The following is a 12,891-nucleotide window of genomic DNA, read 5'->3' on the forward strand; positions in this document are numbered from 1 at the left end:
CATCAGAAGCATGGGTTCTGCTTTGGTTGCCTTAGCTGGTGTGAGAACGGCTTCCTGTACCCTCTCCGGTATGGGATTGACTTCTATTGCCTTCCATTGAGGTTACAGCAGACCCAGAAGTTCTGCGGGATCTCATAAGCTGGGTCATACTAGCTGAAGGCATGGAGCCAGTGCCTTGAACAAAGTATTTAAATGCTTCTGTAAGTTTTGCTGGCTGAACAACTTGTGGGAATCCACCACAATCGGACATCTTTAAGAGTTTGGTCTTTCTGGGTCCCAGTTTTGAGTTGCAGTCAACCACAGTATCAACAGCAGGGGAATTATAACCAACAATAAGCAATGAAGGGCACTTCATAGTGTTACAAGGTCCTCCCAGAAATGAGTGCTCAATTTCTTTGGCTGTTATATCACTTGACAAAAAACTGAAGATTGTCCCTGTTTATGTCATTCAAAATATGTCAGCGATAAGTCAGGATCAAATCGTGGTTGTTGTGAATTTCCTCCTTTGAAAATGAATGTGATATAAACTATATCCGGTAGTGCATGAGTCCATCCAGAAATTTTGGCTGCTGCCAAGTCCATCCAACCCCCAGCGCATGGGTTGATGTTAAAAAGAACAAGTCCTTCCACCACCAACAGGTGATTGAGAGCAAATCTGGTTAGGACAAAGGCGCCTGCTCCAATTCCCATTCCAATAATACTCTTTATACAAAGTTGTTGAACAACTCCTGGCAGCATCTCTGCAAGCTGATCCATAGAAGGGTACACGTATGCAGGTGGGGAAGATAGCGCGCCCTCTTGTTGACCCGGTGCATCCACGTAACAAACTGAAAAATGTTGTGTGATTTCCTGCATGTCTATGGGGTATTAATGGACGCACAGCGTTATTATTGATAGTTTTAAAGTTTGTAAGGTGCTCCGGAGTATCGCCCTCCGACGGGGAGCGTAAGAAATGCTGAAGGTAGCACTGCTCGTGTAGTGAGAAGTGTCCCCCGGGCTCCTCAGTAGTCCTTATATGAAGGTTTCACCCATATAAACGATGTAAAAGTTGTGTTTTGGAAATACTTGTTTTTATTGTTCCATATTGTTGTATTCACAAGAAAATCTTTAGTTCACAAGAATCTTTCATTTTTACAAAATGCACTCATATAAATCCCAATGCATTTCGGCATAACGTGAATGCCTTCTTCCAGGGGATAAATATCTGTCAATGAAGAAGAAAAACGGGGTGTATGTGAGAAAACGATATTCGGTGTCTGATACATCACAGTGAAGTGATTGGAAAATGAAAAATCGGTAAGGGGGTGCTGGTGAGAGAATAGCAGTGAAAAGAAGGTGCAAGGTTCAATTTAAAAACACGGGTAGCGGATAACCAGTGAATGGGTTCGTGAATAAGCGAAAGAACAATGGTGAAATAATAGCCGTAAGATAACGTGAACGCGAGTGAAACATACGGGTAAAAAATGAGGTCTAAACTGACAACATGCAGTTTTTACGTGATAAAAAGTAAACGGGTGGGAGTTCATGAAAGGTTTACCGTGGCGTGCACGGACAGGATTCGTGAAGATACCGCAGTCGTCTGCCGGGTCAGGGCGTTAGCTAAATCCCGGAAGTTGTTTAAAGAGTAGTGGTTGCTAGGTTACGGGTGACGCTGACGTTGATGCAGTGGGGTGAAGGCTTATCAGAAAGGAAAAAAGGACTCGGTGAAGAGATCTATGCTGGATGAGTAACAAAGGAGTGGACATATAGCAATGGGAAAAAAACAGGAAACCAAGTGACACTAAATAATGACAATCGCGAGTATCAGGCAAAAAAACACTGCTACATGTGATATAAGGAAATGAATGAAGACAATATAATATATAATATAAAGTGAAAGGTAAATAAACAAAGCAATGCATGTGTGCGCTTAGTTGCTACACAGAATCACAGAAAATAGATAGAAAATGAATAAAAGTAAAACACACAGGGCTAACCAACAGTCGCATTCAGGAGATGCCCGAACGGGGTTTACAAATAACAAGAATATTCCACTCTATCATTGAGTCCGTGTGGTTTCATGCTGGACAGTGTGAAAATCCAATAATTTTCACGTCTCAAAAGTTCATTGTGATTGTCTTTACCTGGTTCCTTAGTAACGGTTTCCAATGCGCAAAAGCACAATTGGCTGATGCCATGACCTGCTTCAAGAAAATGTTGTGCTACTGTTGATTTAGATTGTTTAGTTCTTATGTTAGACTTGTGTTCCGTGAGTCTTATTTTGAGTTTTCTCTCGGTTTGTCCAACATAAATTTTGCCGCATGGGCACTTCAACATATAGATTACGTTGGATGTGTCACACGTAGCCGTGGCTCTGATCTTAATTTGATGCCCTTTCATGGGATGGTTAGCAGTTGTGCCTTTTATGACACTGTTACAGTGATTACAGTTCCAACATGGAAGAGTTCCTTTGAATATTTGGCACGTGGCTTTAGGAAGTTTGATAAGTTCCCCCAAATTTTTGGCTCGGGTGTAAGCAAAGATGGGTTCTCTCTCAAAGATTTTGTTGAAGTCAGGTTCAACTCTGAGAATATCCCAATGTTTTTTGATGATTTGTTTGAACTTACGGCTGGCTGTGGAATATTTAGAAACCATAGTGATGACATCGGTTTTGGACATAGTTGTGATGCTCAGTAAATCGTCTCTAGATTTTGTTGCACACCGTTGTTTGGCCTGCTCAAGGATCTGGTCCGGATACACTCAGGCTTTAAAGCGTGATGTTATAATGTTTGCCTCTTCATTGAATTTATTTGGGTCAGAAGTTATTCTTTTGGCTCGAATGAGTTGACTGTATGGTAGATGATTTTTGAGTGGTTGAGGGTGAAAACTCGTATAATGTACAGTGTTATTCCTATCGTTTTTTTGCGGAACAAGCTTGTTTCAAACCCTGTATTGGTGTCGGTGATCTTAACGTCAAGATAAGTTATGGAGTGTACTTGAATTTCATGGGTGAATTGTAACCGTGGATCAATAGAATTGAGCTGGATTAGTTCGTTGAGCAAAATGTCTTCTGGACCTTGCCATATTAGAAAAATGCCGTCAATGAATCTGACGAACATTTTCAGATGATCTTTCCATATGGTTTTACAAAGAATATGATCCTGTTCAAATCTGTGCATGAAAATATTCGCATAGGCAGGAGCTGCCGAATTGCCCATTGAAGTTCCAGTCAGTTGTTGAAACCATTCATCTTTCCATATGAAATAGCTGTGGAGTAAGGTGAATTCTAATAACTCCATCAAGAAGAGTTTCAGGTCCTGGTTCAGTTCTGTCCTCAATAAACTGTGTTCTATTGCTTCTATTCCCATTGAGTAGGTAATGGACGTGTATAAAGATATAACGTCTACTGTACATAGAATTAAGTTACTGAAATCTTCTATTTCCACGGTTTTAAGTTTGTTGAGGAAATCTGTTGTGTCTCTCAGAAAAGTAGGTGTGGAAGTGACGATTGGTTGAAAGTATTTATCCAAGAATTGAGTCCAATATCGTGGTATGTCAAGATCACAGGTCTGTTAATCTTTGGGGTCCTACACATTGTAACATGGCGGATTCCATGGGCCGTCTCAATGCTTTGCTCCTGAATTTCAAGCTCTGGATTGATAACTGTGATTCCCTCCTCCGTTATTATAGGTCTAACCTCGGCCACATCCTCAAGTACGATCGACATTGGGAATAGTTTGAATCTCTCGAACGGTACTGTGGAAGCTGCCCTGTCCCATGATGACTGTATTTACGTGCCTCGCTGCTGCCCTGTGTGATTTATACAAGCTTGTGGGGTTGGCTCGCACCTCCCTCCCCAGTGTTGCACCTCGGGATGAACTCAGGAGTACAGAAGGGAAGTTTTCTCATACTGCTTGTAATTCAGATTCAAATTGTTAGATTTGAATAGACTTGGATTTGGGGGTCTTGAGTTGGCGGAGGTAGGTACCTTTGTCCAAATAGGGACCCTTGCGTCTAGTCAAGGTAAGGAGGTACACACCTAAAATAAACCCTGCTCACCCCCTTGGTAGCTTGACACAAGCAGGCAGGCTTATCTCAGAGGCAGTGTGTAAAGCATTTGTGAACACATACAGTAACCCAGTGACAACACTACAGATGGACCCCACACAAGTAGTAGTATAAAAATAAGTATTTTTATATAGACTTAACACAAGACCACAAACAACAAAAATCCACAATACTGTACTTTAAAAACGGTAGAAATAGCTTAGTTCTCTTTAGATGTAAAATGCGACACTTTAAGTTCAATGTAACTTTGGTTGCGTAACGCTATACAACGAAAGTGTTGCAGGGAAGGTGATGCGTCGGTTCCTTACACGCAATAACAGTGATACGTTGGGTCCCTACTGCTGCGTAGGGGATGCTCCGGCTCTTCTCCGCGTGGGGAGGTGATGCATCGGTTTCTCACAGCGCTTCCGTGGTGATGCGACCAGCAGCGCCATGATGCAATAAAGATCCAGTGCAGTGAAACAAAATGGCATATTCTTCTTGATGCAACAACGATGCGTGCACGCCCGATGGCCGTGCGGAAACTCAAAGATTCTTCTGAGCAGCGACAGGCCCTGCAACACCCTTCTCCGGTGATACGACGGCGTCTGCTGCGAGGGCAACACTCTTCTCCGGTAATGCGAGGCGATTCGGGTGATGCAATGGCGGCAGCAGCGGCACGCTTCTCCTCGGTGATGCGACGGCATCTGCTGCGATGGTGACACTCTTCTTCGGTGATGCAACGACAACGGCTGCGGCAGAGACGCGCTTCTTTGTCTCAATACGCGTTCCAGCTCCCAGCGACACACAGTCTCTTAGAAGGCCCAGCTCAACAGCAGTCACTTCAATTCCCAGCAAGGGAAGGCAGGGAAGCTGGTTGGTGAAGTCTGTTGTCCCTGAGACTTCAACAGGAGGCAAGCTCTATCTCAAGCCCTTGGAGATCCTTTACAAGTTGATTTGAAAGTAGCACAAAGTCCTTTCTCCTTTCTTTTGCAGTCAGGGAACCACTGCAGGCCAATCCCCCAAACAGCACTCACCTTGGGGATAGTCTCCTCCTCAATTTCTCTGGTTCCTCTCCTCAGCAAAGGTTCTTCTTGTTTCCCAAAAGTGATCTAAAGTTCTGGGGTCTGGGCCCCAATATTTATACTACTATTCGCTTTGTTCTCTGAAGGCAGAGTGTCTGTACCTAGTCTAAACCAGTTCTGGCCTATGGGGAACAGGTAGCCTTGCAATAGTGAAAACGAAAATGGCTGTAATTCACCATTAGAACATGCTACACACACCAGGGCATGTCCTACCTTTTACCTACAATGCACCCTGTCCTTGGGCCTACTATAGGGGTGACTAATATACAGAAAAGGGAAGGTTTGGGGACTGGCAAGTGGGTGCACTTGCCCAGTCAACATGAGCCCCCTAGACGTTGAAGAGGGTGGGGCTGAGTGAGGATCCTTGAGGGATGCCGCAGATGATCTCGGTGGCCGCGGACAAGAACGGGGGGAAGCGGACCTTCTGGGTTCTACCGGCGGGGAACGAGATGATCCATTCCAGGGCCATTCCTTGGATTCCGATGTTACTGAGGCGCTGTATCAGGCTGCGGTGGCAAACGTTGTCGAAAGCTGCTGAGAGGTCGAGGAGGATGAGGGCTACTGTTTCCCCGTTGTCAAGCAGGGACCTGATGTCATCAGTGGCTGCGATGAGGGCGGTCTCAGTGCTGTGGTTAGCTCGGAAGCCGGACTGCGAGTGGTAGAGGGATCCGTTAGTCTCGAGTATCACACAGCCCCCTACAAGTATTAACCAAACTATCCTTCACCTCTCCATCCAGTGCCTCGCACACATACTCCACATCACTTTCTTGAGATTGGCAAGACAGTATCTGACTGTCTCTGTCACTAAACCCACACTCTTCTTTGTGGTCTCCACACTCACATACCAGGACTTCAGTCTTGGGGAACTGCTCTCCCTGCACCTCTCATCTAGAATCAGGACAGTGTCCCTCCCACCACTAGGCCCATGAACCCCTGCGTCAGTTTCCCCATTCTCCTCAGGGACACTGCGCGCTACTGGAGCTACCTCATGTACTTGAACCTCCTGGTGTATGTTAACCCCCCTCCTTCAAGTCAGGCGCCACGTCTCTGGGTGTATGTACTGCTCCCTCAGCACTAGATAACCCAATTTTGCTGCCACCATCTGAGCTGGATTCCACCTCTAACTCAGCAAAGCTCACTTCCTGAGCTACACACATTTCTTTTTTCTGGGCTGAGACACTCATGGCCTCAAGCCCCTCGAGCTCGAACTCAAGCTCCCTCATCCTCAACTCATGCCCAAACTTCATCCTCTTTTCCTCTAGGGCCAATTTCCTAGTCTGCAACTCCAATTCTAACTGCCCACTCAACTTGAGCTCGGTCAGCTCTATCTCATGCATCCTACTCTTCTCCCTGTCCTCCAGCTCTTCTGGAGGACAGGGAGAAGAGTAGGCAAAAACACTGCTACCTGCTGGGGAAGATGCTCTCCTCCCCCCTGGACCCAATGGCCTTCCAGCTGTTCCTCTGCATTTTCAGCCCCTTCCTCATTGTCAGGGGTATTTCTTGTTTCTACCCAGGATCTCAGCGCCTTTTGGAACTCCTTCTTAGAGAGACCGGTCATAGCAACTTTAAATCTCCTGCAGAAGTGCTTCAGCTGTTTCACATTGTAGCATTCTAGTTTCTCCTCTTCCCAATCAAAATCAACAGATGCTATGGTTGCTGCTTTATCCATGGTGGTTAAACTTGGCAGTTCTTGGCAAAAATAGAAAATCCCAGGAAAAACAATCTATCAAAATGTATGTGGTTGCGTTTGGTCTGCACTCACTAGTAGTGTTCACCAATCACTGTATATGAGTCACCAATGCAAGTCCAGAATCCTCACCGCTGACCACCAATGTTAGATTTGGTGGTCTCTAGTTGGCAAAGGTAGGTACCCTTGTCCAAATAGGGACCCTGGTGTCTAGTCAGGGCAAGGGGGTACACTCCTAAAATAACCCCTGCTCACCCCCTTGGTAGCTTGGCACGAGCAGGCAGGCTTATCTCAGAGGCAGTGTTTAAAGCATTTGTGAACACATACAGTAACCCAGTGACAACACTACAGATGGACACCACACAAGTTGTAGTATAAAAAGAAGTATTTTAAAAACCCAAACGACAAAAATCCACAATACTGTACTTTAAAAATGGTAGAAATAGCTTAGTTCTCTTTCGATGTAAAATGTGACACTTTAAGTTCAATGTATCTTTGGATGCATAACGCTATACAACTAAAGTGTTGCAGGGAAGGTGATGTGTTGGTTCCTTACACGCAAGAACGGTGATGCGTCGGGTCCCTACTGCTGTGTAGGAGACGCGTCAGTCCTTCTCCGCGTGGGGAGGTGATGCGTCGGTTTCTTACTGCGCTTCTGTGGCGATGCGACCAGCAGCGCCTTGATACGATGAAGATCCGGTGCAATGAAACAAATGGCATCTTCTCCTTGATGCGACAACGATGCGTGCACACCCCACGCCCTTGCGGAGACTCAGCGATTTTTCTGAGCCGCAACAGGCCCAGCAACATGCTTCTCCGGTGATGCGAAGGCGTCTGCTACAACGGAGAGACTCTTCTTCGGTGATGCGAGGCACTTCGGGTGATGCGATGGCAACAGCGGCATCATGCTTCTCCGGTGATGCAACGGTGTCTGCTGCGACAGCGACGCTTTTCTCCGGTGATGCGGCGACAACGGCCGCGACGGCCACATGCTTCTATGTCTCGAGTCGTGCTTCCAGCTCCCAGTGACACGTAGTCTCTTAGAAGGCCCAACTCAACAGCAGGCACTTCAATTCCCCGCAAACGGAGGGCAGGGGAGCTGGTTGGTGAAGTCTATTGTCACTGAGACTTCAGCAGGAGGCAAGCTCTACCTCCAGCCCTTGGAGTTCCTTTACAAGTTGAGTTAAAAGTAGCACAAAGTCCTTTCTCCTTTCTTTGGCAGTCAGGCAACCACTGCAAGCCAATCCCCCAAACAGCACTCAGCTTAGGGATAGTCTCCTCCTCAGTTTCCTGGTTCCTCTCCTCAGCAAAGGTTCTTCTTGTTTCCCAAAAGTGATTTAAAGTCCTGGGGTCTGGGCCTCAATATTTATACAACCATCTTTTTGTTCTCTGAAGGCATAGAGTGTCTGTACCTAGTCCAAACCAGTTCTAACCTATGGGGAACAGGTAGCCTTGCATTAGTGAAAAACGAAAATGGTTGTAATTCACTATTAGGTCATGCCACACACACCGGGGCATGTCCTACCTTTTACCTACAATGCACCCTGCCCTTGGGCCTACCATAGGGGTGACTAATATGCAGAAAAGGCAAGGTTTAGGGACTGGCAAGTGGGTGCACTTGCCCAGTCAACATGGCAGTATCAGACTGCACACAGGCTCTGCAATGGCAGACCTGAAACACACTTTTTCAGGCTGCTTCTGTGGGTGGCACAACTAGTGCTGCAAGCCAACCAGCAACATTTGATTTACCAGCCCTGGGCACCCACAGTACATTATACTAGGGTCTGACTGTAAATCAAATAAGCCAATCATGGAATCACTAATACATACATCAATTTACAATAGGGAGAGTATATGCACTTTAGCACTGATCAGCAGTGGTAAAGTGCCCCGAGTCATAAAACCAACAAAACGGGGCAGACAAAATACAGGAGGAAGGCAAAAAGTTCAGGGATGACCCTGCATAAAGGGCCAAGTCCAACACAGATGTTGCAGACAGAATTTGCATTAGCTCCCGAACCTTAATGAAGGTCCAAGTTGCTAGGTCTTCCAGTGACGCTATGCCCAGGTTGTGGAGTGACGAAGGCTTCTGTGTCCTCTCTGATACCACACATTTAGTTTAGTTTAGTTGCCTGACCTAGTGCCATGTCTTTTTACAAGGAAGAATCTTCCACCTTTGATGGCAACAAATATCAACAGTCTACATTCGCTTGATGCAGTGTTTCGGTGGGGGTGGTTCCAATTAGCCATGTCAGATAGTGCACCCCAGTTGGATTGTAGTTTCAGGGGTGCAGAACTGTTGACATAACAAAAGTCACTACAGATCTTTATCTTTGTCCTACCTTGCACCCTTTACCTCTCGGGTCCTGACAGTGGTTTGAGGGTCAAGACACTTTTTAACTTGTGGTTGATTCGTATGTCTTGATCTTTCACCACTTAATAGAATGTATGTAGATGTTCCCTCCACCAGTGTTCAATTCTTCGTTTTCTTCTCTGATGTCATGCAGTTTGTGGATTTTGTAGTTGAGATAGATTAGTTGAACAACCTGTACAAGAAAATTGCAATTCCCATCCAATGGTATAGCCATTCAGTTTTTTGCTTGTCTGTCCTCCAGTAGTGCATGTTGGGTTCAGTCAATTTAGGACCATTACCACTTTTACGTTCGATTTTTATACCTCTTTGTCTAAAAGTCTCAGAGGTATGTTCTCTACTCACAGCAACCATGGCATTTCACGAAAGCCTGCTGAGCCATATTTTAGCGCATTTCCGAAGTTCAGAATATGTGATTTAAATTACCTTGCTGGACAGGATATTCCTTCTTAAGATTTGCTATGGGTGCTTCAAAGTCCTGTTTCTACTTCTTTGGGCAGCTGGAGATGTTTTCTTCACTCTTATTGACCCAGGCCGTCACGTGTTCAGTAGACCCTCTTGGTGAATTGGGTGGTTCTGTTTTTTTATTCGTACTTCCATTTGCTTATTTTCCCCAGTAAGAGCACACTTCAACAGTTCTTGCCTTTACACTGTGTGCAATTTAGGATATAGTGCTCTAAGAAGCAGATTTACAAGCCCCCTGCGCCACCACTATGTCACTTTTCGTGACGTACTGGTGGCGCAGGGGGCTCCTCCATATTTACAAGGAGAGGAAAAGCCACCCTGCATGATTTTTCCTCTTCTCGTAAATATGGCCCCTTCACAAGCAGCACTGGCATGGAAGGGGCGTTCCATGGGTGTTGCTGTGGGTGTTCCCACGCAACACCAATGCAACAAGACACATCTCTAGATTTACGAGAAATCGTAAATCTGGAGATGCGTGTGAATGCTACGCCGCCCTAGAGTTGGCGTAGCCAGGCGCAACGAGGATAAATGTTTTCATTTCTCCTCATTTTTTCCTTTCAACGCGTGCTGCATTCTATAGCACGCATTGAAAGAGGAAAACGCCTCTTGTGATTTTTTTTGTGCAGGAAGGTGTCCCTTCCTGCAAAAAAACATCTCGCTAAGACGCAGGCATCCTTGCACCATGGTGCAAGGGTGCATGCGCCGGTGCATGCCTGCAGTTTGTGCACCAGCGCAGGAGAAGCACAGAGATGCGACATATTCTTGTAAATATGTTGCATCTCTGTGCTTTCCAAACTAAGCCAGCATGGCGCAGTAAAATAACTTGCTGCACTGTTCTGCGTTACTTTGTTGTAATTCTGCCCCTAAGTTTTTATACCATGTGGATGGTCGAGGACACTATCCTCTCTTTCGGGTTCATGACTATGTTACTCCCTTGGTGACTTCTTTTCAGGGCTAGCAGCTTTCAATGTGACATGGTGCTTCTGGATTGAACTGGTCAATATTGACAAGACCAGTGGAAGCTTGACACAGTGTTGTAAGGTGGTCTGAGTGAGCAACCCTCATGCTCTCATTCGATATTATGAAATTGCAGGTGTTTGCCTTCCACTGACCATGGCTTTATAATTTTGTAGATGGCTTCTAGGTGATATATATGTCTGCTCATTGGTTCCATTATCCTTGGAAGCGCTGTATTGTTTTGCCTGTGTCACATGGTACCAGCAGTGTCAGTCAAAGTGTTGCCGCGGCCTTGGCATTTTCTCACAAAGAACTGAGATGAGTATGATGAGCAAGTTAGTAATGCTTAGATTACTTACCTGTAATCGTCATCACGCTGAGAAATCCTCTTCCTTCTTTCGGGCCTTATAAACCCTTTCTTCAGCATTTCTGCTCCATCTTGCCTACAGTAAATGTAGATTTTGCTTTGGTGCAGCATTCAGTAAGATCTGAGGGAGCTCAAGAACATCTTAAGTGAGTACATTCATACTCAGAAAAAAGGGAGAGACGAACATTTTAGGTTACTTTTTTCCAGGACATGCACCGTCTGTCATAAACTAGGAGAAGTAATGAGGAAGAGTCTAGCATAGTATTGATAACCGGTAAGTAGTTTATGCAGTAATTAGTCATCCATATACAACTGTTATGAATGGCAGATCATGCACAATTAATTCTGTATGCCAAACAGTACATCTACACTGCTTTCTGATACGTGAGATTGGAATTATTTTCAATTTCTCTCCTTAAATCTCATGAAAATAAGGAACCTGCATGGATGTCACACGAGAACTATTTTAAACGATGGGATTGGTTGTCAAATTAGAACAAAGTGGTACTCTAAGACATGAGAGAACTTGCAACCAGTGAATGGGAGCACAGGCGGCCTACAAAGATGATCTTAGGGCCTGATTTAGAGTTGATCGGTATTAAGAATGATAAACGCCTCTGATTTCTGGAGGAGTTGCTAAATCTGAGGAGACTCCACTGGGTAAACTTCCTCCGAGATACATTCTCTGAGGTGGAGGAATCGCGTTCTCCAGAAATCTCTAAATTTTTCAATTCCATCAACATCTAAAGCTGGCCGTTTAATGTGAGAAGAGCAAGTGGTATCATGAGGGTACCAAGAGGTTCACTGTGATTCTTGATCACTAGTCGATTTCAAGGGCTCTTTGATCTGGTGTTAGCCAAGTCCTTTTGATTTTACTAAAATTATATGTATAGTGTGCAGCCTCTTCTTCAATTGGCTTGTTGTTCTGGTATTTACATTGTCTTCTGTCCACTACGGCAAATGACATGGGGCAGAGTGTCAGCCCTCTAGAACCAACGGCAAATTTCCTTCTGAGTTATGGCATTATGCCCTTTCACAAGAGACACATCCAAACACAAAGAACTTCCGACCATTGCCAGGGACTACTATGGCAACAGGTGCTTTTTTTACACCCCCAAAATTTTGTTTGCTTTTATCTCTATTATTTTTCTTAGATTGACGAGGGCCCGGCAGCTTTCCCAACAATAACATTTTGCAAAAACCATGACAAAACACAGGAACTGACAAAGCCATACAGCTGGCAGCCAACACCAGGCTATTGACTTTACCAATGCTTGTTATTTTATATTATAAATCTTTTTATTAAACATACATCAGTAGGTAATGCAATACAGAGGACAGGGCAGTTTATACAACACAGTATGTGTGGGTGGAAGGATACATAACTATTACAAAGGAGAGGAACATTACAGGGAAATAGGTTCATCTAGTTCGATACTACGAGGTGGTGTACAGATCTCTCCTCTATAATTATTCCACGAGTTCCAGATATGGGACCACTTCTTAGGGCAACCCCTTGCCAGATATATTGGTTTTTTTTCTCTAAACATACACCTATCAAGTTTTCTTTCCCAGGCTTCTAAAGTGGGCGGATGTGCTGACCCCCACAGTTGGGCGATATTTATTTTTGCCAACATGAACCCTAGAGTGGCCCATTGCGTCTGAGAAGTGTTTAAATCCGTGGGCTCCCAGATATTTAGAAGGCATCCCCTCGCCTCCGGACGAGGGAGACACGTAACACCTTGTTGATTGTGTCATGTACTTGGAGCCAGTAGGAGCTGATATGTGTACATTTCCAAATAGTGTGTATTAATGTGCCAGGGAGGCCATAACGCCTTTTGCATTCTCCTATGTCGGACCACCCCATGTGTACTAATCGGGCCCCGTTATGTAGGTCCTATGAAGATCTTAAGCTGAAGCAGTCGCAAGCGTG

The 12,891-nt window shown here is 45.0% G+C and overlaps 1 protein-coding gene and 1 pseudogene across 1 annotated transcript in view; one reads left to right on the forward strand and one right to left on the reverse strand.

Moving 5' to 3' along the window:
- Positions 1–12,891, forward strand: part of ADPRHL1 (ADP-ribosylhydrolase like 1) — a 555,702-nt gene that overhangs the window by 341,710 nt on the left and 201,101 nt on the right. The gene's annotated exons all lie outside the window — the stretch shown is intronic.
- On the reverse strand, positions 32–3,706 carry LOC147698037 (protein NDRG1 pseudogene; annotated as a pseudogene).

This window comes from Lissotriton vulgaris, chromosome 8, assembly GCF_964263255.1.
Source record: "Lissotriton vulgaris chromosome 8, aLisVul1.2, whole genome shotgun sequence".
NCBI lineage: Eukaryota > Metazoa > Chordata > Amphibia > Caudata > Salamandridae > Lissotriton > Lissotriton vulgaris.